Consider the following 25,497-nt stretch of genomic DNA (forward strand, 5'->3'; position numbering starts at 1 on the left):
AAATAGAAGGGCTCCAGCGGGACCTTCTTTGGAGTGGGAGACCGCGCATTGCTTTGCAAAAACTTATGCTCAGATGGTACGACTGGGGAATTGGATTGCCTAACATCAAAAAATACTACTGGGCAGAACACCTTATTGCAATAAATCACAGCACCTATGGCCGGCCCAACGACACGGGGTTCAATATGGACAAATAGGATTTACACCCGAGCCCTGTATTCCAAACCAAACAGATACCCACGTACTGGTCCTACCAATCACAGTTAATGTCTGGCATTCAGCAACTAAATACCTAGGCTGGAACAACAGATTGACTCTTGCCACACCTCTCTGGGACTCGCAAAATATAAGGGACCCGGGAAACTCCAAAGGCTTTGACAAATGGGATCTAATTGGTATTTCCCACATTAGGGACTTCTGGGACAAAGATGGCGTGAAGCCCTTTGACACCCTCCAAAGTCAGTACGCTATGGCGGATTCTGAGCGTTTTCGCTACCTGCAAGTCCAGCACGCATTGCAAACAGTATTGCCCCACAACTCCTCCCCACCAGAATCTTCCCCACTAGAGGAAAGGCTCCTAGACAGTCATTACCCGAAAAAGCTATCTCCATGACTTACAGAAAACTCATCAATAACATGGATGATACCCTGATGTCCCTACGAGAAAATTGGGCTGGAGATGGTATCAAGTTAGATGATGAAAGCTGGCAGGAGGCGGTCTCTTCCCCCAAAACTGTTGCTATCCCGGGACAACTCCGCCTGGTGCAGTTAAAGATCCTACACAGAATTTACATAGCAGGTCCTCAACTGACGCATATGGGTGGTCCGGCAGATGGGTCTTGCAGGAGGGGGCGCACCCAAATGGGTACGTTCATGCACATAATATGGCACTGCGAGCCAATCCAGGAATATTGGCACAAGATACACAAAATAATGAGTGAGACACTGGAGATTGAAATTAAGCTAGAAGCCCCTAGAAGCCTCCTCAACATCTGGAAACCAACTGACCTTAACACACATGCCACACAATGGGTTACACTGGGCTGCATGGTCGCCAAGAGAAACATTGCTCAACTCTAGGAGCATCACATGCACCCACAGTCACCGATTGGAAGAAAGACCTCGATTGGTGTATGATGAGGGAAAAGACAGTGTACATTGCTCGGGGCTGCCCCCCGAAAATGGTCAAAGATCTGGGCCCCCTGGAATGAATACTGTGGCAACATATGTACTCCTCCCTGTACCTTTGAATGTGATGATACCCCCTCCCCATGATTTCCAAAGCATTATCCTATTGTACCTGTATGTATTTTGATTTCATTGTACTTCCTATGATTGACTTAAGTGAAACTGTACCTTTATGTCGAGGTTGTTTAATAAAAATATTTTTTTTTAAAACCTTTACTGATTGTGTTAACTCAACTAGCACTTCCACGTGGGTCACACTCATCGGTCACCAACTAATTTAATAAAATGTACCTGTGAGAAGTGGAAACTGAACTGAAGCCCTGAGGTCTTAAGTCAAATGTGTGCCGCAGGAGGATTTAAGATTGTAACCAATGCCTGTTGTGTGCTGCACAAAAAGGCCAGGGGTGGAGAGTAAAACAGCCTCCTTCCATCCCCATGCTGTCTCACGTCATGGGCACATTGCAGAGTTCAGAGGTCCCTAGCAACGAATGGAATAATCTGCCTATTGAACTGAGGATGGAGCCGTCTGAAACCAGGTTCAGACAGAGGCTGAAAACCCATCTTTTTCCCATGATAAACTCAGTATAGTTCTCCCTTGTTCCTATGCTTCCCCTCTGTGAGCTAAGCTGAAGAGTTGTAGGTAGGTTCGTCAGCGCGGGGACGCACTGTTCTCTGTGCAACCAAGCGCTCAACAAATGTCATAAACTAAACTAAACTAAACCTAGTAACAGTGAAGCAGCTGTAAGCCAAGCCTGACGTTGCTCCTGCTGTTGCAGCAGCAATAGGATTGCCAGGGGTAGGAAGCTTCACTGCTCGTTACTGAGACTAGAAGCTATGGCCTTAGTCACCCCTAGCTTAGTAATGTGCACCGTTGGCGTGACTGTGAGAAGCCTAATGAGCATGTTGGACGGGTGCGTGTCTGACTCACTGGCAATACTCATACTGGCAATATTGTTGCACTTAAAAGCCCCAGCCCCTCAGGAGACCACTTCTCCTGGACCACGATTGAACCCTCAGTTACAGACAATTGCACATGCTGCCTGCGGCTGAAGCACTTAAAATTAAATATTTGCCCTGAGTTGCCAGCTGCCTAATAGACTATAGTACATTTAATTTGGTAGACATGGGGCTGAAATATAAGTGGGGCAACGTGTCAACACCCTAACGGAAGCACTGCCCCAATTTTCTTTCTGATGAAGTGTGATCCTTTGCCATGGATTGCTGTGTGTGTGTGATAAAAAGCAGCTTGAAGGTGGATGTTCTGGCAACCGTAAACCAGTGTAGGGCGCTCAAGGCAGGGGAAGATGTGTGACTGTGTCTTTACATGTAGGAGTAGTCTAGCCACAGCATTCGGATTCTCTGTAATCTTCTGATGGTTGACAAAGTTGAGCCGTGATACAGATCGTTAGCGAAATCCAGTTTATCTACGACAAGAGAGATGGCAGCTTGAACCGTGTGAGGGAATCCTAGGTGCTGGCAAATGCGTTGCAGTGTTTTCATTGGGAAAAAGTTTGATTTGGCTACCTTATCCACTTATGTAATCATTTGCAGCTTGGCGTGCATGGTAATCCTGAGTTTTCTTACCTCCTTAGATATTTTTGGCAGTGGTCTTAGATCGTCAGGCCAGGCGCAGAAATGATCATATATTTTCCATTTGCCACAGGTTTTTTGTTTGTTTTAGAGGCATTCAAATTGAGGTGGCTCCATGCCATCCATTGGCCAATGGCCTGGAGGGAACTGAAGATTTTCGATGCTCTAATGTCCTTTGGGTTTTGCATTTCAGAAGCAACTGCAGGTCATCTGCGTAGTTATAGCAGGTGAAGTCAAAGCCATTGATCAGATCTGGTAATGCTTCCATATAGAAGTTGAAAAACATGGGTGAGATGATTGAGCCTTGAGGGGCTCCTGCTTCAATGCTGGATGGCTTAAAAGAGAATGGAAGAGTATGTACAATATTTGATCTATTGTGTAGGTACAATGCGATCCAAGCAAGAGCTGTGCCCTCTATTCCAGCCACCTCAAGTCTTTGGATTAGTTTGCCATGATTAGAGCTCCCAGTTTTCAGGTATGCATTTTTGAAAAAGATTTATTTGTATTTATCCATATTTCTTTTTTGCCCTTCTTATTGGTATTTATCCATATTTATTTTATGTGTTGTAAACGGATGAGGTGATAACTTGAATATTTCCGCATTTATGTAACAGACAAACCTGCACACATACTTTGATGCCTGTTCGTTTTTAGCACATTACACCGCCAAAACAATCAAATAAAAAACCCACATGAAAAAAACGAGCATAATAGCACATATACATGCTGAGATATGCAGTAATTATTTTAAATCTCATTCAGCTTTGTAACTCTGCATGTTGCCAAAATGTACAGCTATTGGCCATGTTGCCTATATGTACAGCTATTGGCCTGAAAGTCATAAATCTCATCATGGAGAGTCACTCAAAAGAAGCCAAGTTATCTGTACTTTTCCACTTTTAAAAATAAATACAGGCAGGAAACACAGTGTTTTCTGTCTGTATTTATCTGAAAAAAATAGTAAAAATTGAAAATATGGAGCGCAAGTCATGATCCAAGTCTGCAGAAAGGTCCAAGAGAAGAAGAGCATCAACCCCGTTCTGGTGTACTGTATTTTATTAAGATTAGGGACAAGTCAGTGCCTCTTCCAGAACTGAATCCACTTTGGAAGTCCAAAAGTATGGAATTGCCTTCAATGAATTGTGACATTTGGGTAAAAGCTGCTCTTTCTATAAGTTCTCAGAAATCATCTGTTTGCTGCGCGTCTGTAGTAGTCAATCTTTTGATTGTAGAGCTTAGGGTTTTTAACCGCATCGCTGCGGCGGTTATTTTTCCGCTGTGCAGCTTTTTTCGAAAAGCCGCGTTAGATGACGAGCTCAGCTCGTCATCCGCACACGACCACCGTGGCTGATGACGAGCTGAGCTCGTCATCAGCAGCGAAGGGGTTAATAATGGGCATATGTATACAGTTTTTAAGTCTTCTGGGAAAACTCCTGTTGTTAAGGAGTTGCTGAAGAGTGTTCAGACTGAGATAGCTAAAGAAGTTGATAGAATGTTTTTAAATATTTGAGGCAGACAAGGGTCAGAGGGGCAGCCTGCTGGCTTGCTCACTTTGAGAAGGTCCAAGATTAGCTGCCCCTCCCAAGTTTGCCTCTCGGAGTTGGGGTATGTCGTATCTGGCCTACAACACTGTCGCAGCCTATTCTTCTGTGGCACAAAGTGTTGCCTAGACCTGACATTCTTCTCAATTTCAAGGTGGTCATGGACTGCATTAACCTGACTGCATTGCATCAAATACCATGGCTCAAAAAAGTGAAACAGATTTCTTTTGATTTGGGGCACCCAGACGTTTTAAAATCCCTGAAACTTTGCAGTCTATATCAAGGAGAGAACTAAGCAAGATATGTCTTATGATGTTTGAGGAAGCAATGCCGACTGTCGAACTAATTAAACCTAGTGTACTTAGGAACTAATTATCCGTGGTTACCATTTCCCTGCAACCATACCTAATGTTTGTCCAAAGCACCCAGCATAGGTTTGTCATGACCCAATTTAGATTGGGCATTTTTCACCGTCTAGTGACATTACCAGACTAAAATGACTGGTCCAAATGTTTACCTGAATGCCCTTGTGATAATATATCGACTCAGAGCACTTTACAGACTCTGTTTTTTGAATCTTTTTAAAGATTTTGAGGAGCTGCTATATTGTATCCATTTTACGCAACCTGAATTTAAAACAATGCAGCCCTGCATCTTTTGCACCTGCAAATTATGCCATCCTTGCCAATTTGCTACTCCGTGGCAAATTATCGGTGTAAAATCTTACAGCTCAAGAAACAAGCATTGAAAATGCAACAGGTCTTGCCTTTGGTTAAGTTAAAGCCATTTGCTTTGCTAATTATTTCTGAAGTGTTCCACACAACTCACAATTTACACCCACCCCAAACACGGAGCGCTTCCCTCATCACAGCGCTGCCATACGATCAGTGTACGATGCTGTGACTCCACACACGGGCATGCAGCGCTACGAACTCTACCTCTGCACAGCAGTCGGAGGTGGGAGGAAAGGGCGGAGGGCATACCTTGGTGCGCCCAGCTGAGGGATATACAAGCCATCAGCAGCACCGCCAGGGCCAGTGAGAGCTTCATCGTAGTCAGGTCGATACCAGCCACAGACCCCGTAGTGTACGGGTTCCCGGCGCGCGCGGAGTAGGTGATACATTATAGGGTGGACACCAATACCCTCCAGGGTACCTTGCGTTCTGAAGTGGAGCGGCCGGACCTAAGGTGGAGCGAGAAGATCCGGAGTGGAGCTTTGGATCAGGGGGGCAACTTTGGGCTACTGGTAGAGCCCGGAGTGACAGGATGGCGCGCAGAGGTGGGAAGCCTGCCGGCTGCCCAGTGATGGGCAGTGCACGGGGCTGCCCGGCTCCCTGTGCACAGGATCTCAGGAGCGTCTGGTCTTGCGGTGCGTGACCCCCTTGGTGGTAAAACACCACGAAGCCCGTCAGCGGCAGAAGATGTGAGGCGCGGTGCTGCTGTGCGCGCTGACCCTGCGGCTCCTGCTGGGCACCGCCGGCCAGCACTCCAGCGACCTGTGCAACTGGAGGGGCAGGTGAGGTGAAAGGGGGCTTGTACAGGTGGTGGGGTCTGTGGAGTGGGATGCAACTGGTCTGCGGTCGTGCAACGGTTGCGAATTGTATAATTCCGGCGGGTCCAATGCAGTGTGTAAAATGTGTTCGATTTACTCAAAACTACTTGTTCCATCATAAAAGAAACTGTTGCGCTGGGAGAGTTGGTCAGAGACATACTGGATAAAACCTGGAGGTATTACAAATGTGTGTTGTCAGTTATTGAATCGGGTGGAAGGGAGGCCACAGCAGAAGAAGCTGATATTTTCCAGGCCCACCGCCACCCGCAGGCGTTTCTCTTTTTCTGCCGTCCTACTTGGACGGCTTTAGCTTGCTGCTTTCCTTCTGGCGTAAAAGGTGTATGATCTTCTTTTATGAGGCCATCTGTTTCTCCCCATAAAGATAACAAACCTTTTATACCAGCATTAAGTCAGGGCAGCCAGTCCAAGTGAGACGGCAGAAAGAGAGAAAAGAGTAAATCAGACAGAGCTCTTTCCCAATGGCCGACCACCGTTTAGCATAAACGGTGACGCCGGCCAATGGGAAAGAGGGGTGGGGTGTAAAAGCCCGCTAGTGAATCTCCCTCAAGATCATAAGATCTCGCCAGCGAGATTACACAAGCGCAGCCTACTGTCTGTTTAGGGTGATTTTAAGATGTTGAGAATTGTTTTTTTATGCGGTGTCTTATTGTATGTATTTTTTTTATATATACCGGCTATCTAACAATGAAATGTTATACGTATCCTATTGATATTTTTATAATGTACATATGTTTATAGAATTAGTCATCTAAAAATTATTTTAAATTACAACTGCATTTGCACTGTGCACTTTATGTCCTTTAGGTTATCTAGTCACATAAGATACCCTAATTTGTAATCCCTAAACTTCCAAGATGGCTTAGCGGACTAGTTTTTACCTCACCATTTTAGGTCTTTTCTTGAGGTTTTAGTCTTAGTAAGAAGACATTCTAGTTTTACGTGATGAATCTAGATCTTAAGTTAATCTTATACTAATTCCACTGTTTTAACTTTCAATTTTAAGACTTTATTATGCTTATAGGTGCTTTGAAAATGTGTACTGTGCACTTTTATGGTTCAAATAACCAAAATAAAGTTCTTTGATTAATTAACAAGATCCTAAAATTCCGTTGATAATAGCTCTTTAAAGAAGTGTATGGGCTGTGCTTGCCTTTTCTCTGGAGGGAGCGGATTGCGGATGTAGCTTTTTTTTTTGTTTAAATTAGGCCTGGCCAGAATTTCACTATGTGGAATCACGTGGAGTTACACAATAACTCAGCAAGATTCCTCTGTGTTCTGCCAATGGCGTCACGCTGCTCTCGCTCCGATTTTAGCCCCACTAGCACGTTCAGCCCTGAAAAATTAGCTCAATGGCACCATGCTATTTTCAAGATGATTTTCCTGCAACTCAAGTAGACAATCTACTCGGGAAGTAGCTCTCAGACTGTGACGGCCCGCGTTCTTAAAATATCACTGGAATTCCTCCTAGCTACTGGAAATCGAGCTACGTGACGTCAAATCTCACTTGCACTAGCCACCTCACATTCAGAAGCCTGCATTGTTCCGATTGTTATCAAGTTACTCAAACAGGAAAATTAAATCTGCCACGCTGAGATTGTGGAATTAAAAGAGTAACGCAGAGGTGCCAAAATTCTCCAGTGCCACTTGTGGACTGAAAATTTAATTTAAAATGTAATTCAAATTTCCCTGGGGTCTAGATTAAATAAGAATCCAATATGTTTGCTTTAGTTTTGTAATTGTGTAAGGATTGCCAGTTTGTAACAAACTTCTTGAGTAATGGGGTATGCAGCTTCTGTGCATTTCAGCTAATTCTGTGAGCATTTTATAAAATTCTTTATTATTCCACTTTTCTTTGTGGAAAATGTAGTGAGAATAACCTTTTCCTTTATTGTAGAAGAACGTGTTTTAATGGTTATTGTTTTGATGAAAATAGTTTTATGCAGGATATGAGGGCAGCCTTGATCCTATAATAATTTGCACATATTGATTGATTTTTAGAACAGATTAAATGTTTTGTATGAATAATGCATAACGGTTTTTCCCCCAAAAATTTTTGAGGTCCTATTTTAGTGATACTGGAGGTATATTTTAAGTAATGAGTGAGAATGTGAGAAGAGTAAGAAAGAGGTGTGAGAATCATTAAGAAACCCAAAGGGAATCTTTTTTGATTAAATAGTGCCAATCATATTAAACATCAACTGTGTGCCAACCTAGGAGTCCGAAAAGCATAAGGGATTGCCCCCGGTGATATAGGACAACTAGGCATAAATAACTGGCTAGTGCTAACTCAAGCATCATGAATATATGCTCAGTTGCCAACACTTTTTTGACAGATGTTTGAGTTTAACTCATAACACCATTATTCCCTAATTACATCTGTAGCAGATCCTACCATTATTACTGGTGTTCCCCTCCTTCCCCACACATATGTGTGACGATTTGACCCAAAGAGTTACACTGGCCTTTAGTTGACTGGAATCTTGAGTCCCTTTTCTCAACAGACAGCCTGCCCTATCTTTAGCATCTGGTGCAGTTTTGACCATATTCTGGTTCCCAGTCTATTCTAAGAAATATAAGTATCAAGGGCATGACAAAATTCGGGGATTTTCTTTGAAAGTAGTCCATCAAAGGTTTCCAAATATGACTGAACTTTTGACTTTCATATCTTTGTGTTCATGTTTATCTTCATGTCATCATTGCCATTGCCATTAGGCGCTGCCATCTTTTTGACCAGTGCTTGATTTTTATTTTTTTTTTTTAACATCATTTTTATTGCATCACCAATATAAATGTACAGACAATATAATTATCAGTTATAATACAACATGTACAGGCTTAGTATGCTCCAGTCGATCTCCATTCGGGGGGTCATCTCAGCCTTGACGCGGTTGACCTCATCCCTGCCCAGTTCTTGTAGCTCCTTACAATGCCTGATCGCTTCCTTAAGCAAATAACCCTGGGTTGCTTTTGCGGTTTTCACCCCTCCCCCTCCCCAAATTTCGGTACCCCAACATCCCTCCAAAGCAGCCTCCTACCCACCCTCCCCCGTGGTCGCTCTGCGCTGGACTAACAGTGTAAAAGTGTCCGGTGTGATGCAGGAGGAAGTAATCTTTCACTAAGGTGTGTTCTCCTGTGTAGTGATGGGGTCCGCCCCGTCCAGTTCGCTCTCGCCATCCTGCCCCTCATCGTTCACATCCCAGAGCGCCTGCACCATCACTTCCCATGCAGTCGCCCTTTCCAGAGCTTTCTCATCATTCAACCTCCATGCCATCTGGTACCGTAAGGTACTTTCACACGCGGCCCATCTCAGGCATTCCCCATACCATCTTTTATACGTGGGCCCCGCTTTGGACTTCCAGTTCCTTGTGATCTCCCGCTTGGCCAGAATAAGCCCCAAGTCCATAAATTTACTAGTCATCTTGTTCCTAGGCGTGTGCGGGAACCAATGGAGGACACCAACCGCTTTGGTAAACTGGATATCCCTATCCGTCGCAACATTAAGGGCCCGCCCAACTTCCTGCCAATAGTCTCCTAGAGAGGGGCAATCCCACAGCATATGGCACAAATCCGCCCCAACTGTATTACATCTGGGGCAGGCAGCGTCGGTCGCCCCAAAATACTGTTGGATTTTCCCGGGGGTGAGGTATGCCCTGTGGATGATATAGAAATGAATCAATTGAAACCTGGCATTTCTCGAGCTCTTCCGTGCCCGCCTTAGCAACTGGCCCCAGGTCGTGTCTGGTATCTCCACCTGAAGGTCCAGCTCCCACTTGGCCTTCAGGGCCGCCAAAGGCTGCAAGGCCTCCCGCTGCATCCTAGCGTACAAGCACGTGACAGCCTTAAAGGTTCCCGCCGCCATCATGGTGTACTGGCAGGCCATCGAGGTGCCTGGCTCCTGCAGCCCTTCCCCCCAGTGAGCTTGCATGGCGCCTGTGACTGCTGCGTGCAGCAAGTAGTCGCCCCTCGGAAGGTCAAATCGCTCCTGCAGGCCCTGGAACGGCAGCAAAACCCCATCTTCGTAAAGGTCACCCAACATTTGTATTCCCGCCTCCTCCCATCCTAGTAAGCGCGACCAGTCGCCTCCATGCGGGAGGGCGGTGACCATCCCCAGCGGAATTTCGGGGGCATACATAAAGCGGACACCCGCCCGCTTACGGGCCCGGTCCCAGCAAAGCCGGAACGTCTGCTCCTCGGCCGTCAGGTCTCCCACCCGGAGCTTCTGGTGCAGCGTAATATACGCCAGCACATGACGCGGGGTACCTTCCATCCTCGCGTCCTCGGGGCCTCTATACACCCTCGCCACCTCCTGAGTAAAGGTCTGCAGCTGCGCGGCCAAGTAGTATCCTTCAAAATCCGGCACCGCCATCCCTCCATCATCTTTGGGGCGCAACAGGGTGTCGAGCGCTATGCGCCTCCTTCCCGTGCCCCACAAAAAGGCTATGACCAATGACCTTAGGCGTTTGAAAACAGAACTCGGGACCTACACCGGGAGCGTCCTAAAATAGTACAAAAGCCTGGGCAGGGCTATCATCTTAAGCAGGGAGATTCTACCCGCCAGGGACAACGGCAGAGTTGCCCAGAAGTCCATGGACCCCCGCAGAGCGTTGATGCAGCGAGTGATATTGCCATCCAGGAGGTCGGACGGGGTGTGGTAAACATAGACCCCCAAATAGTGCAGGCAACGCGGCTCCCACCGGAGTTCCTGAGCAGTGAGCGGGCACGGTTCACCCGGCCTCAGGGGGAACAGACAGGATTTAGGCCAGTTGACCCTCAGGCCCGACAACCGGCCGAACTGCCCCAGTAGCTGCCGCGCCCCCTGAAGTTCGGGGCCCGCATCGGCCAAAAACATCAGCAGGTCATCTGCGTACAGGGATATGAATTGCGGTCTCCCCCTAAATGATAAGCCTGCGTAGTGGCGGCCCAGTCTGGTTTCCGCCGCGAAGGGTTCCATCGCCAGCGCGAATAGGAGCGGGGATAGGGAACAACCCTGTCTAGTGCCACGTTTAATCGGGTATTGTCCCGAGATCAGTGTGCCCACCCGAACCCTCGCTACCGCCTCGGTGTACAGGACCTTGGTCCAGTTTATATATCCGTCCCCCAGCCCGAAGCAACGCATCACCTCATACAAGTACCCCCATTCAAGGCTGTCAAATGCCTTCTCAATATCAATGGAGAGGACAAATGGGGAGACGGCGTCAGGCCAGTCCGCACGCATCAGTCTCGTGAGCCTACGAATGTTATGAGTGGTGTTGCGTGTTGGTATGAAACCACACTGGTCACCGTGAACCAGGCTTGTCATGTGCACCAGCAGTCTGTTGGCCAAAATTTTACTGAGGATCTTGTAGTCCGTCGTCAACATAGACAACGGACGATACGAGGACAGAGCCGCACTCTCTCTGTCCGGTTTCAGGAGCGGGATCATGAGGGCCTCGCACATGGAGCCCGGGAGTCGGCCCTTCGCCTGTGCCTCGTTGTACACCTCGCGCAGCCGTGGGGCAAGGTGCTCTAGGTATTTACCATAAAATTCGATTGGCAGTCCGTCGAGTCCCGGGGTCTTATTTCTAGCCATCTGCTTTACAGCACAACCTATTTCCCCAAGAGAGATGGGCCGACCTAGCTCTTCCGCCTCCGAGTCCTCCACTCGCGGCAACTGTAACCCGTCCAAAAACTCTTCAAGCTCGTCCGCCCCTCCCGTTCCACCACTCTCATAGAGCCCCTCATAATAAGCACGAAACTTATTCAGGATCCCGGGTTGAGTGTGGCAGGGCTCCTCCCCTGGCTCCTGGATCCCCATGATCGGCACACCCCTCCGGACGGGGTTAGCAAGCCAAGCCAGCATCGACCCCGCCTTATCACCTTCCGCATGCGCCCTTGCCATGTACTCCTTGTGATCAAAACTGCGCAGCCGCTCTAGCTCTACCGCCAGCCCCTCCCGTGCCCCGCTAAGCCCCTCCTGCAACTCAGGGTGATTCGGGCGCCTCTTCTCTAGGTCCCTCAGCCGCGTCTCAGCCTTATCTAAGTCATCCGGCAGTGTTTTCCGAGCCCCTGCCGTGTGTCCAATACAGTGTCCCCGTACCACCACCTTAAACGCATCCCATTCGACCGCCCTAGTGGAGGCCGAGCCACTGTTCACCTCAAAATATCTCTCAATGCGCTCACCCAGGGCCTCCCTGAACAACAAGTCATCCAGGGTGTCAGGTTGCAGGCGCCATGTTGGCACGCAGTTAACAGTCACCATCCAGTCCAGAGATAACAACAAAGGGTTGTGGTCCGATAGCGTCCTGGCCAAGTATTCCACCCCTCCCACCGCGGGGAGCACACACGCCGAGCAAAGAAACGCATCCAGCCTCACGTGCAGGTCATGTAGGTGCGAGTGAAAGGAATAGTCCCTAGTGGTGGGGTGCAACGCCCTCCATGCATCCGTGAGGGCCCAGCTTTCCTGCCATTCCAACCTACGCTTAGCGACCCTATGCACTGGGGACGCGCGCAGCGGGGGATGGGATCTATCTAGTAACACATCCTCAACCGAGTTGAAGTCCCCCCCCAAAAGGACCGGTCCTGCCAAATAACCCGCCAGTTTGCCCGAGATGGTAGACAAGAAGGCGGGTAGGTCTACATTAGGAGCATACACATTGCAGAGAGATATCACCCTGCCTCTCAGCCTCCCCTCCACCGCTACATATCTGCCCTCCGGGTCCACCACTGACTTCGAGACCTGGAAGGGGACCCCCGCCCGTATCCAAATCAGTGCCCCCCTTGCAAAAGCCGAAAATGTCGTGTAAAATAACTGCCCTCTCCAGCGCCTCTGCAGAGCAGCCCCCTCCTGCTTGTTAAGATGCGTCTCCTGCAGGAAAGCTATATGAACCCCCCTACGTTTGAGGTACGCCTGGACTTTATGTCTGCGCGTCATGGACTGCATACCCCGCACATTCCAGGTCACACATTTCAGCACCCCAGTACTAGCCATCCCCCCCTACACAACCGGACCAAAGAGCAAAGAACAATGTCCGCATAAGTCCCGCGACCACGGGTCCACCCACCCACCCTCTCCAAACAGGAAGCTGAACCCCTCCAACAACAACTACCCCCCGAGCAACCCCAACTGCTCGCATCTCCCACCCCCCCAGGACAGGCCCCCCCGTAACTGGAAGTACCCCCATCCAAACCAACACTCCCGACCACCCCTCAAGGAAAGGCGGCAATTGTCGCAGTCCCCACTGCGGTGACCTTAGGGGCCAGTAAGGCGTGGCTCAATGCAATGTAACCTCAAAACAAATCAGCCCCGTGCACTCCATCCCACAATCCCCACCTTACAGCTCCCCAAAACCTCGATCAATAACGTTCCATTGCTGCGGGCCCAGTGCCCCGGTGTCCAACCAACGAGTTCACTCCACCAGTTCAGTTCAACACGCCTCCAGTATCTCCCCCGAAGTCTGCGGCGTCACAATAGGGCCCCGGGCTCCACCAAATTCCGACTGTCCAGTCTCTGAGCCCGTGCCCGGGTCTTCCGATTCCGTGCCCTTCCCGGACCGACTCCTGGCGGTCCTAGATAAGTCCACTACCGCCTGCAGTGCCGCCTGCCTCTCCGCCTCCGTCTGCGACACCGATGGTTTTCCGGTCCTCTTGCGGTTCCTCCTGATCCGTTGGGATTGCCTGACCGGTTGCGCCACCTTAGCCTCCTCCTCCCTGGCCTTAGCACCATCCGTACCCGCTTTATAAGTGTCCCACCAGTCCCAAGCGTCCGCGGAGGTCGTGAAGAATAATGTTTTCTCATCCACCACCACTCTTAGCTTGGCAGGGAACAACAGGGAGTACTTGATGCCTTCCTGGCGGAGCTCCCGTTTGAGGGACAGAAAGTTTGCCCGGAGCCGCTGCGTCTCAAATGTATAGTCCGGGAACATGGTGACTCTGTTGTTATCCACTTGAAATGGCCCCGCTTCTCTCGCCCTCTGTAGGAGCCAGTCTCTGTCCCGGTAGTGGAGCAACTTAAACACCACTGGGCGAGGAGGAAGGCCCAAGGCTGGCGGGCGCGCTGGAACTCTATGTGCCCGCTCCAGGGAGAAGAAGGGGGACAATCCTTCCGGTGCCACCTCCGTCCGCAACCAATTATCAAGGTAGCCCACCATGTCGTCGCCTTCGATTTTTTCCGGCAGGCCCACTAGGCGAACGTTGTTGCGCCTGTTTCGGTTTTCCGCATCTTCGGCCCTCCTTTCTAGCACCTTCAGACGGTCCATCACGTCCGCTATCTGGGCCTTCATTGTGGCTTGGCCCGGGGCTAATTCTTTAACCGTGGTCTCCACGGACTTCACCCTGTCCTTAAGTTTGTCATGGTCGGCCTTCAGGAGGCCCAAACCCGTCGCCACCTGAGCTATATCCTGCTGCAGGGCGTCCTTTGTGGTGGCGATGGCCTCCAGGATACGATCCTGCATCCGCTGCAATGCTGCTTGGTCTCGCTCCGCTCCCTCCGCGGCCTCAGTATCGGTCGCGCCATCTCCCTTCCCTTTCGTCTTCCCCATCTGGGCCGGCTCGTTCGGTGGCCTTCGGGTACTGTCCTGGACGTCCTCCGTTTGCCGTTGGGTTCCACCCTACAGCAGGGCTCCCGGGTCCGAAGTTATCTCCAAAACGCAGGAAACACTGAATGACCGCAGCCCGGCCGGCGCCAGTCGTGCCAGGGGCCCAGGGTTCTCGTCGCTGGGCCACTATCGCACTGTCGTCGCCCCTACCAGGGGGAGTCCCCAGTCTCCGCCCGAGGGCGCGCCCAAGGTCCACTCAGCACCTGGGGGGAGAGGCGCGATGCAGCCGTCAACACCCCTGTGTCACCAGGGAGCAGTCCTTAGCAGGTCTCCAGGCAGATGTCTCCGTCGCTTCAGAGTCTCATGCCCTCGCCGCCATTTTGGGGTCCGCGACTTCTTGCCTGGGTCCAACTTTCAAAGCCAAAATATCGCTGTGGAATGGCTCGGTGTCGTCTTCCGTGGGCCCCGGGCCCTCCGCAGTGCCTTCCAGTACCGGATGATACTGGTTACATCGGGGTCCGATCAGATATTCAGGATATTTTCCGGGATCGGGCACGGAGCTCCGAGCTCACGCTGCCTACCTCCTCGGCATCCAAGCCACGCCCCCTTGACCAGTGCTTGATGTGCGGTGTGTTGTCTTCTTCCATTTCAGGGCAATTAATTTTTTCGCTTCAAAAAACAGAGAAACAATGTGTGACCAAACCTTTCTCAATATGGCCGCCAACGCTTGGGCCGCATTCCCGACGTTGCTACTGCAGGATATTGCCGTAGCGGCGGGCCCCAACCCCCCTGATATGCCTCAAGATCTCCGTCCACTTTGTCTCAATATGAAAACATGGGCACTAGATCTAAATTAATAAACCTTCCAGCCCTCATACTCCAGCATTTACATTCTTTTTAAGGGTAAAGTTGCTTAATTTCTATGGGGTCATATACGAGTTATATATGTTTTGCACCATGTTTACCCTCCCCTGCACGCTTGGGTATGTCTCGTCATAATTTTTCCCAATATCTCGTTCCTATTTCCTTTCCTGTATCATTCTCCCGTTGTTTTATGACTGGCCAGTCAGGATGTCCTTGGAATATTTTAGACCAAAACAAATATTAGAAATCAAGCTTTTAGTGAATACATAACTGGGCAATAGGTTTTCAAACAGTGTTAAATCTCTGCCCCACCAGGATTGAATGCGCAGTAGTGAAGCTGCATGTATTTCAAGCTCTTCCTTTACCCCATCCTAACTGTCTCTTTCATGTCTCAAAAGGTGTTATATCTTGGTTTAAGATGTCTCTCAACATTCCCAAGAGCTCCTTTTGTTAGTAGGCAAACTGTGTTCCCTAAAGGGCCGGTGTGAAGTCAGGATTGTTGTGTAGCGGGGTAGAAGGTAAAGGAATTGAAGTTATCCCTGTGTTTCTTGCAGATGTCCGTGAGTGATGTCTGAAAAAAAATGCTACTTTGTGTCTGCTGTGTTTGGGTACCCATGTCAAGTCCTACAGAGCTCTCCTCAGAAGCAACATGTAGCCAATGATTTTCTGTTAGTCTGAGAGAAATATTCTCAGTTGTGAGCATTTCTATCTGGCTGCCTAGGCCCTGCGCCATCCCAGTACTCCGGAGCAGAGCTCACACGATTCTTGGTTTGTGGTTATTCCATTCAAACCTTTTACAATGTTTCCGTCCCTGAATCATGCCCCATCAACTCAGAAAGTGCTTGGAAATAATACCAAACCTAGTGAGGCTGTTCATTTGGAGTGTGGCAATTCGCCCTAGCTACGACAAATAAAGAAGGTTCCACCTTTGCAAATCATTTGTTATTTCTCTCATGAGAATAGAGTAGTTTGCTCTATATAGGCCTTATAGTGTTGGCATAACATGCATTCCCAGAGATCTAATACTCTTTTTTTTGCCTAAAAGGTAATGCTATTCCGGGAACACTTTTTGTCCACTTACTAATTTTAATGCTCAATACTTCAGATTTATTAGGGTTTATTTTCTATCCCGATACTGCCCCCAACATTTTCTAGTTGAGGAATGACATTAGGGGCATCATTCTGTGAACCAGATAATGTCAGCAGAATATCATCCACAAATAATTTTATTTTATGTGATATATTCCTAAACTAACTTCCTGTATGCATGGAAGCTGTCTGTTCAGTCTACTGATAAGGCAACATCAGAGACAAGAGGCACTCCTGCCTACTGCCACTGAGACAGAAAAGCATGTTAAGCTCTCTGCATTTGTTACCGGCCTTGTCTTCGGATCAGCATAGCTTGCCTAGACATACTTTTGTACCATTGGGTCAAATCCCATTTTTGTCAGTACGCCCCACAGGAAGGTCCACCCCACACGATCGAAGGCCTTCTCTGTATGTATAGCCAGTAGTACCATTGCGATATTTCTTCTGCTGGCTTTTTTGATCAGGTTGAGAGCCCTCCTAATATTGTCAAAAGTCTGGCTATTTTTCATAAATACAGATTGATTGGGATACACTAAACTGGGCACGTGTTTTTAAAGTCAATCTGCTAGTATTTTTGATAAGATACTTAGGTTTGCATTTAATAAAGATATAGGCTGATACGAGGCACACTAATATTTTGGTGTACATGTTTTATTTATCATGGTAATGTTTGCCTCCTCCATTGAATCTGTCCATCTGCCAGTTTCACTTAAAATGGTGTATAAATGCACCAGTTGAGGGACAAGAAGTGATTTAAATGTGTTGTAAAATGTATTCGTTAGGCCATCTTGGCCTGGTGACTCTTTTGCAGGCAAACTGTAAATTACCTTTTCACTTCCTCAGTGGTGCTTTCTCTTTGTAGTTCTTTCCTACCCTGTTGAGGTAATTAGTGTAGAGTTATATTTTGCAGGAAGTCAAATATAGCAGCTCCGTCGGTGATTTCACTTCCATATAAGTTTCTGTATTAGGACACAAAATCCTCAATGGGGATACATTTACGTTCCATCAAAAAACCCAATAATGGGGATTCTGGTGTGAGCTTTGGTTCACCTTAATGTAGCAAATAGCACTCTTTTGTCCTTATTAATCCCCCCTTAGAAGTGTTGCTTCAGTCACAAGCGGGCTGTTTCGAACCGTTCCATCAGTCCACTTGATTGAGACATCTCTCACACTAGGGATCATGTTTTCTTTTCTGTGTGTAGCTGTTCTCCCGTTTTGACTTCTGCCTCTAGTTTGTCTTTTGTTAGGACCAATTACAAAGTAGTTCTGCTTTGATTGCCATAGCTTTTCCCCTTGTTGCTGCCTTAAAGGCATCCCATATGAAATGTGTCTTAGCATGTTCCGGCATGGTGAATAAGAATAATATTCATTTATCTGGGTTACCATTTCCTCTACATATATCCTTTATTGAGTATTGAATGGTCGAATCTCCTGGAACCTCATTTTGTAAATGACCCCTGTGCATCCCATATCATCATAGATATGGGTTATCTCAATTTTGTCTGAGGCTCATACAAGGGGATAAGTACTCCACAGCAGGTATATTCTGGAATAATATTTGTGTCTCTGCAACTAACAGTTATATGTTTAACTCACTTTTGTCAGTCAGGGGTACAGGATAATCTGGTTTGTCTGACGTCATTCACTATGTTAAGCAGACTAGAGGATAATGAGATCAAATTTTTATGTCACCAAAAAACCTTAAGAACTGCAGAGGTCGTTTGGTTGCAGTACACCTTACATAAGAAACCTGATTACTCTTGTTAAGTTACAGTCATCATGCATATGTGGCTCTTGTAGTTACTTATTTTGTGTTGCAAACCTTCCACAGAAAGGTAAAAATAGATAATTTCTCAACACAACAGCACAAGATATTAGAATTGAAGAAGAAAAATACAAAAGGAAACAACAATTCTAATTGGTTCAGTACAAATTCATATTAACACTGCGAATTAATTGTCATTCTAAAGATCGTGAAATCTTCACTGGTTATCTAATGGTCAATTGAACTGTGTACATTTGTGCACAAATGTTAACACATGCAGTATATCGGCCAATAAAAGCTGTACAACAAAAGGGCATTTGTTGAAATTCATGGCTATGTCACTTACACAGTTGTCCATCCCTAAAACCAATTATACCACGGTAAGGGGATTGTAGTCTTCTCTGCCTACTAAGATGGATGGCACCACTACTAACAGCGCCCAGAATGATGCTCCATCTCACAATATTAGAAGGGATAAGATACCCACTAAGGGAGTGTGTGGGCCCGGCTAAACACAATACCCTTGATAATGAGACAAGCTCTGATGGTCAAGGAACAGATGAGCTTTCAGGTAAGGAGATGACTTCCTGTTCCAGTCATTCCCCAACTCCTTCTGTACTTCGCTCATGTGCCACAGTACCTCTGTTGCAAGAGATATCACCAGTGCAGATGTTTCATGACTGTCCAGGAAACTAAAGCTAAATGCAATGGATACCCTCGTTTTGGAAAGGTACGGTTTTAAAGTGTTGAATGTGTGCGAATTTCAAATAAATCACAGGCCTCCTTTAGGGTCATACCCCACCAAATGTGTGTTTCCTGTCGGGGAATAAAAGTAATCCAGTTAGTGATCCACCACATTGCCACTAGGTCAAAGCACTGGAAGTTACGCCCGTCTGAGGGTGGAAGGGGCAATAAGGCAGGGATATGAGGACTTTGATCTCTTGGGCAGAGGAGTGGACATCAAAAGAATGTTGAAGCAATGCTTTTGCATTTCCAAGGGCTGAAAGGCAGCTCGACATGCACAGGAGGCATCCGTTAGCATGCACAACTAGAAGACCTAAACTTTTACTCTACCCATTCCATACCTACTCCTCATAATAAAAAAATAATAATAGGTTGTAAATTTATTGTAGAGCAATGAAGTGTTCCAGGTTCCACATAGTCAGTATTACGCTAACACAATTGGAACCTATTCTCACAGAGTAAATTAGTTGTGCATGAGTTTTCATGTTTATACAGCCTTTGTAGGACAACAGCGCATTTCTAGAGCTAAAATCAGTCCTTACCCTCCCTTTCTGACATTGTACCCTTGTCCTGTTTATTTATGTACATGCAAAAGAATTAGCACTCCCTGACTACGCAGTTATTTAAAGGCACAGTTTCAAAAATCACGCTACAGATTCTGCTGTCACCATAATACCTCTTACTTCCACGGGTTGCAAATAAAACAAAGTTCTGTTCTGTTCCCAAAGCTTTCTGCTAGTTCGTGCACGAGTATTTCACTTGTTGCTTTCAAAGGCAGAACTATTTGGTGGAAATATTCACACTGCTTCTACCGTGTTTGTGAAAAACATGTTAATGGGGTAAGTAAGTACATAAACTATGACAGTAAGAAAGTTCACCTTAAACAACTTCTTCAAAAAAGCAAAAAAGGTTTAATTTTAAAAGATAGACGAACTAGAAACATCAATGGGAAATTGCAACACTGGAACGATACTCCTGCCAAACGCTTGCCAAAGGAAAAACAAACAGCAGAATGAGATGGAAAACAGCTCGTTAAACTACTCTCAGGCGGTAAGGAGTAAGCTGAGAACACAATTAAATTGTTAAATATATATCAAAATACGCTTTATTTGAAACACGGTTCGCACTAGTACATAGAAATAAGAAGCCTAGGTCACAAACGATAAGTAGTACGGCTTTGAAAAATTACTTTTCATGTGCCTTCACGAGAAAAAATAATCTGTTTCAAGCTGTCTTGTGCGTGGTACAGGACAACTTCCCAGCTGGTCTTGTCTGGTTGTCTACAGTCATTTCCGTTTCCACTGTATTCTGGCACTTCTAGGTTTGATACGAGTACCACACCTCCCAGAACTTCGGACCTCTCTCTGACAAATGTAAATGAAGGGGTTACCGTGTCCCAGCCCCGATGGGTTATCAGGTGCCCTCGTTTTACAGGGATACCTCGTTTACAGTTTTGCATTGTTTCATAATTCATTGCAATCTGCGGTTTAATTTTAGGGCCACTGGAAGTAAAGGACAAAATTATGTAGCAGCGTTCACACAATTATGTGGTAAGAAAATGCACGTTAATCGTTTTGTCATTTAAACAACTATTCAGACTGTCTGGGCAAAACTCTCAGTAGTACCAGTTTGACACCTGAATATAACAATCAGCAACTGAATGGGGACCCGTTAACCCATGCTATCTGTGTGCCATTGCACGGAACGGCGCGTGGTCCTTTATGTTTAGTAACTTTTGCTCGGTTTGAGGCAAAACAAACTTTTTTTGTAAAATCTGCAATTTATGCAGCAGATTGTAGAGTTTGTGGGAAATAGCACTAATCCACAATTTGTGGCCCTGGTTACTGCAGACTGCCGGTAGGGAGATGTTGTGATGGCTGCCAAGTGTCACTTTGTCATGTGTGACACCTTGAGCCACTCGTGGTTTTTCAGCCAGCTGTCTGCCGCTTTTAATTGTTGCTTGCGGCATTGACACGGGAAAGTCTGAATATATGCAGTATGCAGATGTAGCTGGTTAAAAAGGCAGAACTGGCTGAAGGCACACGCATGATGGCATGGGGCCACTTGGCAGGTAAACCCCGCGTGTTTACTTCAAAATGGATCCGGTTGCGAGGAGATTCAAACGTGTCCTGCTTTATATAACTGCAATGACCCTTCCTTCACGGGGCCCCTTCCTCCGCCGCCCTGCCACTTCCCACCAGTGCCCTTCCAGGCCGGATCCAGCTGTTGGAAGGAAGCTCCGAGAAAGTCACAGCGGAGTGCGCCCGTTGCATCGCCTTCCCCTTGACACCGCTATATTTAGAATAACTGGGCAGTGTATGCAGGCATCTCGGAAATATACAGATATAATGGGGAGGGGGGTGGGGGGCAGGAAGAAGGCTGCCCTCTTGCATTGGTATCACGTCATCAAACTGTCATACCTGTCAACAAAAACAAATTACTTCTTCCCAGCTGTGTCTGCTGACTAAAGCCACACAGCGCGCGCAGGCCTGTGAAGTGAGCCGCGCGCCGTTTAAGTAATTGTAAGTGTGAGAGAGAAAGCAGAATGCTGCTGAGGAAAGCAGCTTCCAGGGCTAAAGTAAACAATCGCGAGAGACATGGTTGAGTCTCTCTGCCTGCAACTGCACACACAATAACATTTCCTGCCCGCCTGCGAGCTGAGTGCAGCCGAGCTTCCTAATTAGGCTGCCCGCGAACCAGATAACATTGTATTCAGCTAATCCGGTACAATTAGGCACTTGAAAGGAAACCCGCACGGCCAACCTGATGTGCAATGTTACAAGACATGAGCATCCCCGCTCCCATCACTCACCCACCCTGTCACACCAAGTCCTGTTACCGGGGAGCCTTCGTACATTGCGGGCATGCTTCGATAGCACGGGTCCGCCAATGTCGAGCTCTAGTGCCCCAGGAAATAATGCGCCGCGTGTATTATTCAAAATAGAAAACATGAATGCGTCCTCGCGCCTGTCTTACCAGCTGGGGTTCTCTCCTTGCAAGTCTGTGGAAACGAGTGAAATTAAAAGCGTGTCCGAGGTGGAAACCCTAGAAAATAGTCTTCTTTTTTTCCAAGCAAAGCGGAGGGAGGGCGGTCATCCGATCCTGCTGGCTGGCAGCAATCCAGTGCTGAGAAGCAGGCGATCAATCCGCGGCCGGCTCCGTCCGCCTGCCATGGAGAAAGGTTTCGGCGTGAGTGCAATCAGAACTGCTGCTGGCAGATCCGCAGCAAGGAAGCATCCGCGCTTCCTGTTACATCACTCCGGCCCGCCTGCATCCAGGGTTAGATTACACTCTCCAGCGCACCCACCCGGCGCGCGCCTGTTCCTGGAGAGGAAGGGTCTCTGGCAGCGCACAGCGCGCGACTCTCCTGTGACGCACATAGCAGAGCCCCCCGTTTCACCTTCGCCCAATAAACAGCTGCTGCAATTTTTAATTACGTCGATAAAAGCACGTCACGGTGTATTCCCATGACAGGCAGCGAATGCCTGTTCTAATTGGTTTGGAAACCGGGTTATCAAAGCAGCACCCGGTGCCTGTCTGTGCTTGAAATGGGAATCTAAAAGTGTAGGTACTCACTATATCCCGGAGTACCCGGGTGCCCCTGAGTGGTGCTGGTACTACTAGGTTATTGAAAGTATTGCTACGAAGTGCAGATACTCTCCCCTTCAAGAGGTGATGGTACTCCGTATCTGTAAGTACCTGGTCCTTTAAAGTACTGCGTGAGGTGTTACCTACTGAGATCACTACAACGGCTGTTGTTTTGTTACTGTATTGGATAATGCAGCTTTGGCCATATACTTGACCTCGGGTAGAGTCTGCGGTCTGCGGCACAGCGGCAGAGTCATACATTGTGGGTATCCAACGAGGTAATTGTGACCCAAATATCAGTTTATATGGGGAGAAGCTCTTGGGACTTTCCAGAATAACCTGTGTGACTATCCAGGGTGAAGTGGTTAAGGTTTGTCTGTGGTGCGCGCGGCAGGGGTTTTTCTCGTTGCCACCTGTGCTCAGGGTTGGATTGCAACACAAAAATCGGCCCGGGCAGGCTAAAAAAAAGTGGCCCACATTTGCACATTGCCTTTCCGCATAACACTTTTATAAAGGGGGGTGGGGGGATTTAAAAAAAATGCACGGATTAGTTTACACTGGTGAAACTCACCTGAAAACAAGTGAGGCCACTTCTGCTCAGGCCCCCACCCCACTCCATATGCATATATTAATCGGCCTGCCCAGTGAGAGAACGGGAGTGCCATCTCTGCCTGTTGATAACAATGAGGTATTGGGCGCCCATCTGCCTCCAGAAAGGCCACTCAGGCATCCACTGGGGCGCTGGCGGCATCCAAACACTGCAGAAACTGCCCAAATCTGCCCCCCCAGGCTACTCAAAAAGCAGCCCACAGCTGGAATTCGGATACCGGCCCCTCTGGCATTGCCTGATGGCCCGCATTACCAATCCGACGCTGCCTGTGCTGGCTGCTGCTCACCTGGTATATGTTTAATTCTATCCACCCTAGTCTGGTTGGTGTATTGTTCTGTAGCATGGGTACTCACAAACTTTCTCTCGGGGCCAAATTTACAGAGTGGTTTGTGTCCGAGGGCCGCACAGGTGGGGGCGGGGTCAGTGAGTGAGGGGGAGAGGCTAGACCCAAAATAAACCTGTGACCATGAGGTTGAACACAGGCCCCTGCAGCGTACGCCTTCATCCACTGAGCCATCAGACCCAGCATACACACATCTCTCTCTCTCTCTCTCTCTTTCTCTCCCCCTCCCCCTCCCTCTCTCTCCCTCCCTCTCTCTCTCTGACTCCCTCCCTCTCTCTATCGCGCTCTTCCTCCCTCTCTCTCTGTCTTCCTCTGTCTCACTCACTCTGCCTCCCTCTCTTTCTCTGTCTTCCTCCCTCTCTCTCTGTCTCCCTCCTTTTCCCTCTCTGTCTCCTTCCCTCTCTCCCCCTCCCTCTGTCTGTCTCCCTCTGGCTGCCACCCTCTCTGTGTCTCCCTCTCTCTGTGTCTCCCTCTCTCCGTCTCTCTCCTCCTGTCTCTCTCTCTCTGTCTCCCTCCCTCTGTCTCCATCCCACTGTCTCCCTCCCTCTCTCTGTCTCCCTCCCACTCTGCCCCCCTCTCTCTGTCTCCCTCCTGCTGTCTCCCTCCATCTCCCTCCCTCTGTCTCCCTCCTTCTGTCTCCCTCCGTCTCCCCATTTTCTCCGTCTCCCTCTGTCTCCCTCTCTCTCTGTCTCCCTCTCTCCCTCCCTCTGTCTCCCTCCCTCTGTCTCCCTCCGTCTCCCTCCATCTGTCTGTCTACATCTCCCTCACTCTGTCTCCCCCTGACTCCCTACATCTCCCTCTTTCTCTGTCTGCCTCTCTGTCTCCCTCTCTCTCCTTCCCTCTCCCCCGCTGTCACCCTCTGTCTCTCTTTCCATCCCTCTGCCTCCCTCTGTCTCCCACCATCTCCCTCTCCGTCTTCCTGTCCGCCTCCCTGTCCGCCTCCTTGCCCCTCTCCATCTCTCTGTCATTCTGCCTTTCTGTCTGTCTCTGCCTCTAATTGTCCGTTCCTGTTCCTGTCTCTGCCTCTATCTGTCCCTGTCTCCCTCCCTCTGTCTCCCTCTCCGTCTCTCTGTCTCTGTCTGTCTTGGTCTGTCTCTGCCTCAATCTGTCCCTGCCTCTATCTCTTGTCTCGCTCTCTCTTTGTCTCTCTCTCTGTCTCTATTGCTGTCTGTCTCTACCTGTCTCTACCTGTCTCTGCCTCCATCTGTCTCTGTCTGTCCCTGTCTCTGCCTCTATTTAGCTCTGTCTGCCCATGTCTCTATCAGTCTCCGGCTCTGCCTCTATCTGGCTCTGTCTCTGTATGTTTTTATTTGTCTCTGTCTCTGTCTGTCTCACCTCACCCGTCTCTCACTCCCTGCTGCCCTCTGTCACCTCACTCGGCTCTCACTCCCTGCTGCCCTCTGTCACCCTCTGCCATGTCACCCGGCTCTCACTCCCTGCTGCCCTTCATCACCTCAACCGGCTCTCAGTCCCTGCTGTCCTCTGTCACCCTCTGACACCTCATCCCGTGTGTGTCAGCCCGGGCTGAGACAGCTTCCCAGGCACACACAAAGCAGCACCCCAGTACTTCACAGGTCTTTAAAAGACCATTTACATGTTAATGAGGCTTTGTTCGCCTCTTCTTAGCGCCCCTGCAGCTCCACTCTGAATATCGCTGGAATCGCCTGGCCCCCATAGAGTAGTCTCTCTGAGTCCGCGCAGCTGCAACCGGTAGTGTTTGCTGGCACTTTAAAAAAAAAAAGAACACAGGACCTGCTGCACTGAAGATAGTTGCGCCTTTGCTTTTAGGTCTCTAATTCCCCATTGTGTCTGTTTGTCCTATCTCCATCCTTCTCGCATCTTCTTCCCTTTTACACTCCCTCTCCTTATTCCTTCTTCCAGCGTGCTCTCTCTTGCCCTTCTTCTGTCTCTCACACTATTATGTACCTGTTATGGAAGCGACATCGCGTATGTACGCAAACTGGCAAAAAACTGAATAAACTCAATAAAACAGATTAAAAAAAAAGGAATGTGGTTAAATGAATATTACGAACCCAAGAAGAATATTGGGGAACTAGAAGCTCCTGATGAAAAATGGATGGTCTTTTAA

The 25,497-nt window shown here is 48.2% G+C and overlaps 1 protein-coding gene across 2 annotated transcripts in view; it reads right to left on the reverse strand.

The window, feature by feature from the left end:
* Nucleotides 1-22,077, reverse strand: part of CALCRL (calcitonin receptor like receptor) — a 276,761-nt gene extending 254,684 nt beyond the window's left edge. The window contains exon 1 of one of the 2 annotated variants that reach the window (XM_086955451.1): nucleotides 21,844-22,077. The gene's annotated coding sequence lies outside the window, so the exon portion shown is untranslated. The remainder of the gene's footprint in view (nucleotides 1-21,843) is intronic. The other variant, XM_086955450.1, reaches the window with a different exon arrangement.
* Nucleotides 22,078-25,497: the final 3,420 nt, after the last annotated feature.

This window comes from Lissotriton vulgaris, chromosome 2_1 (assembly GCF_964263255.1).
Source record: "Lissotriton vulgaris chromosome 2_1, aLisVul1.2, whole genome shotgun sequence".
In the NCBI taxonomy this organism is placed as follows: Eukaryota; Metazoa; Chordata; class Amphibia; order Caudata; family Salamandridae; genus Lissotriton; species Lissotriton vulgaris.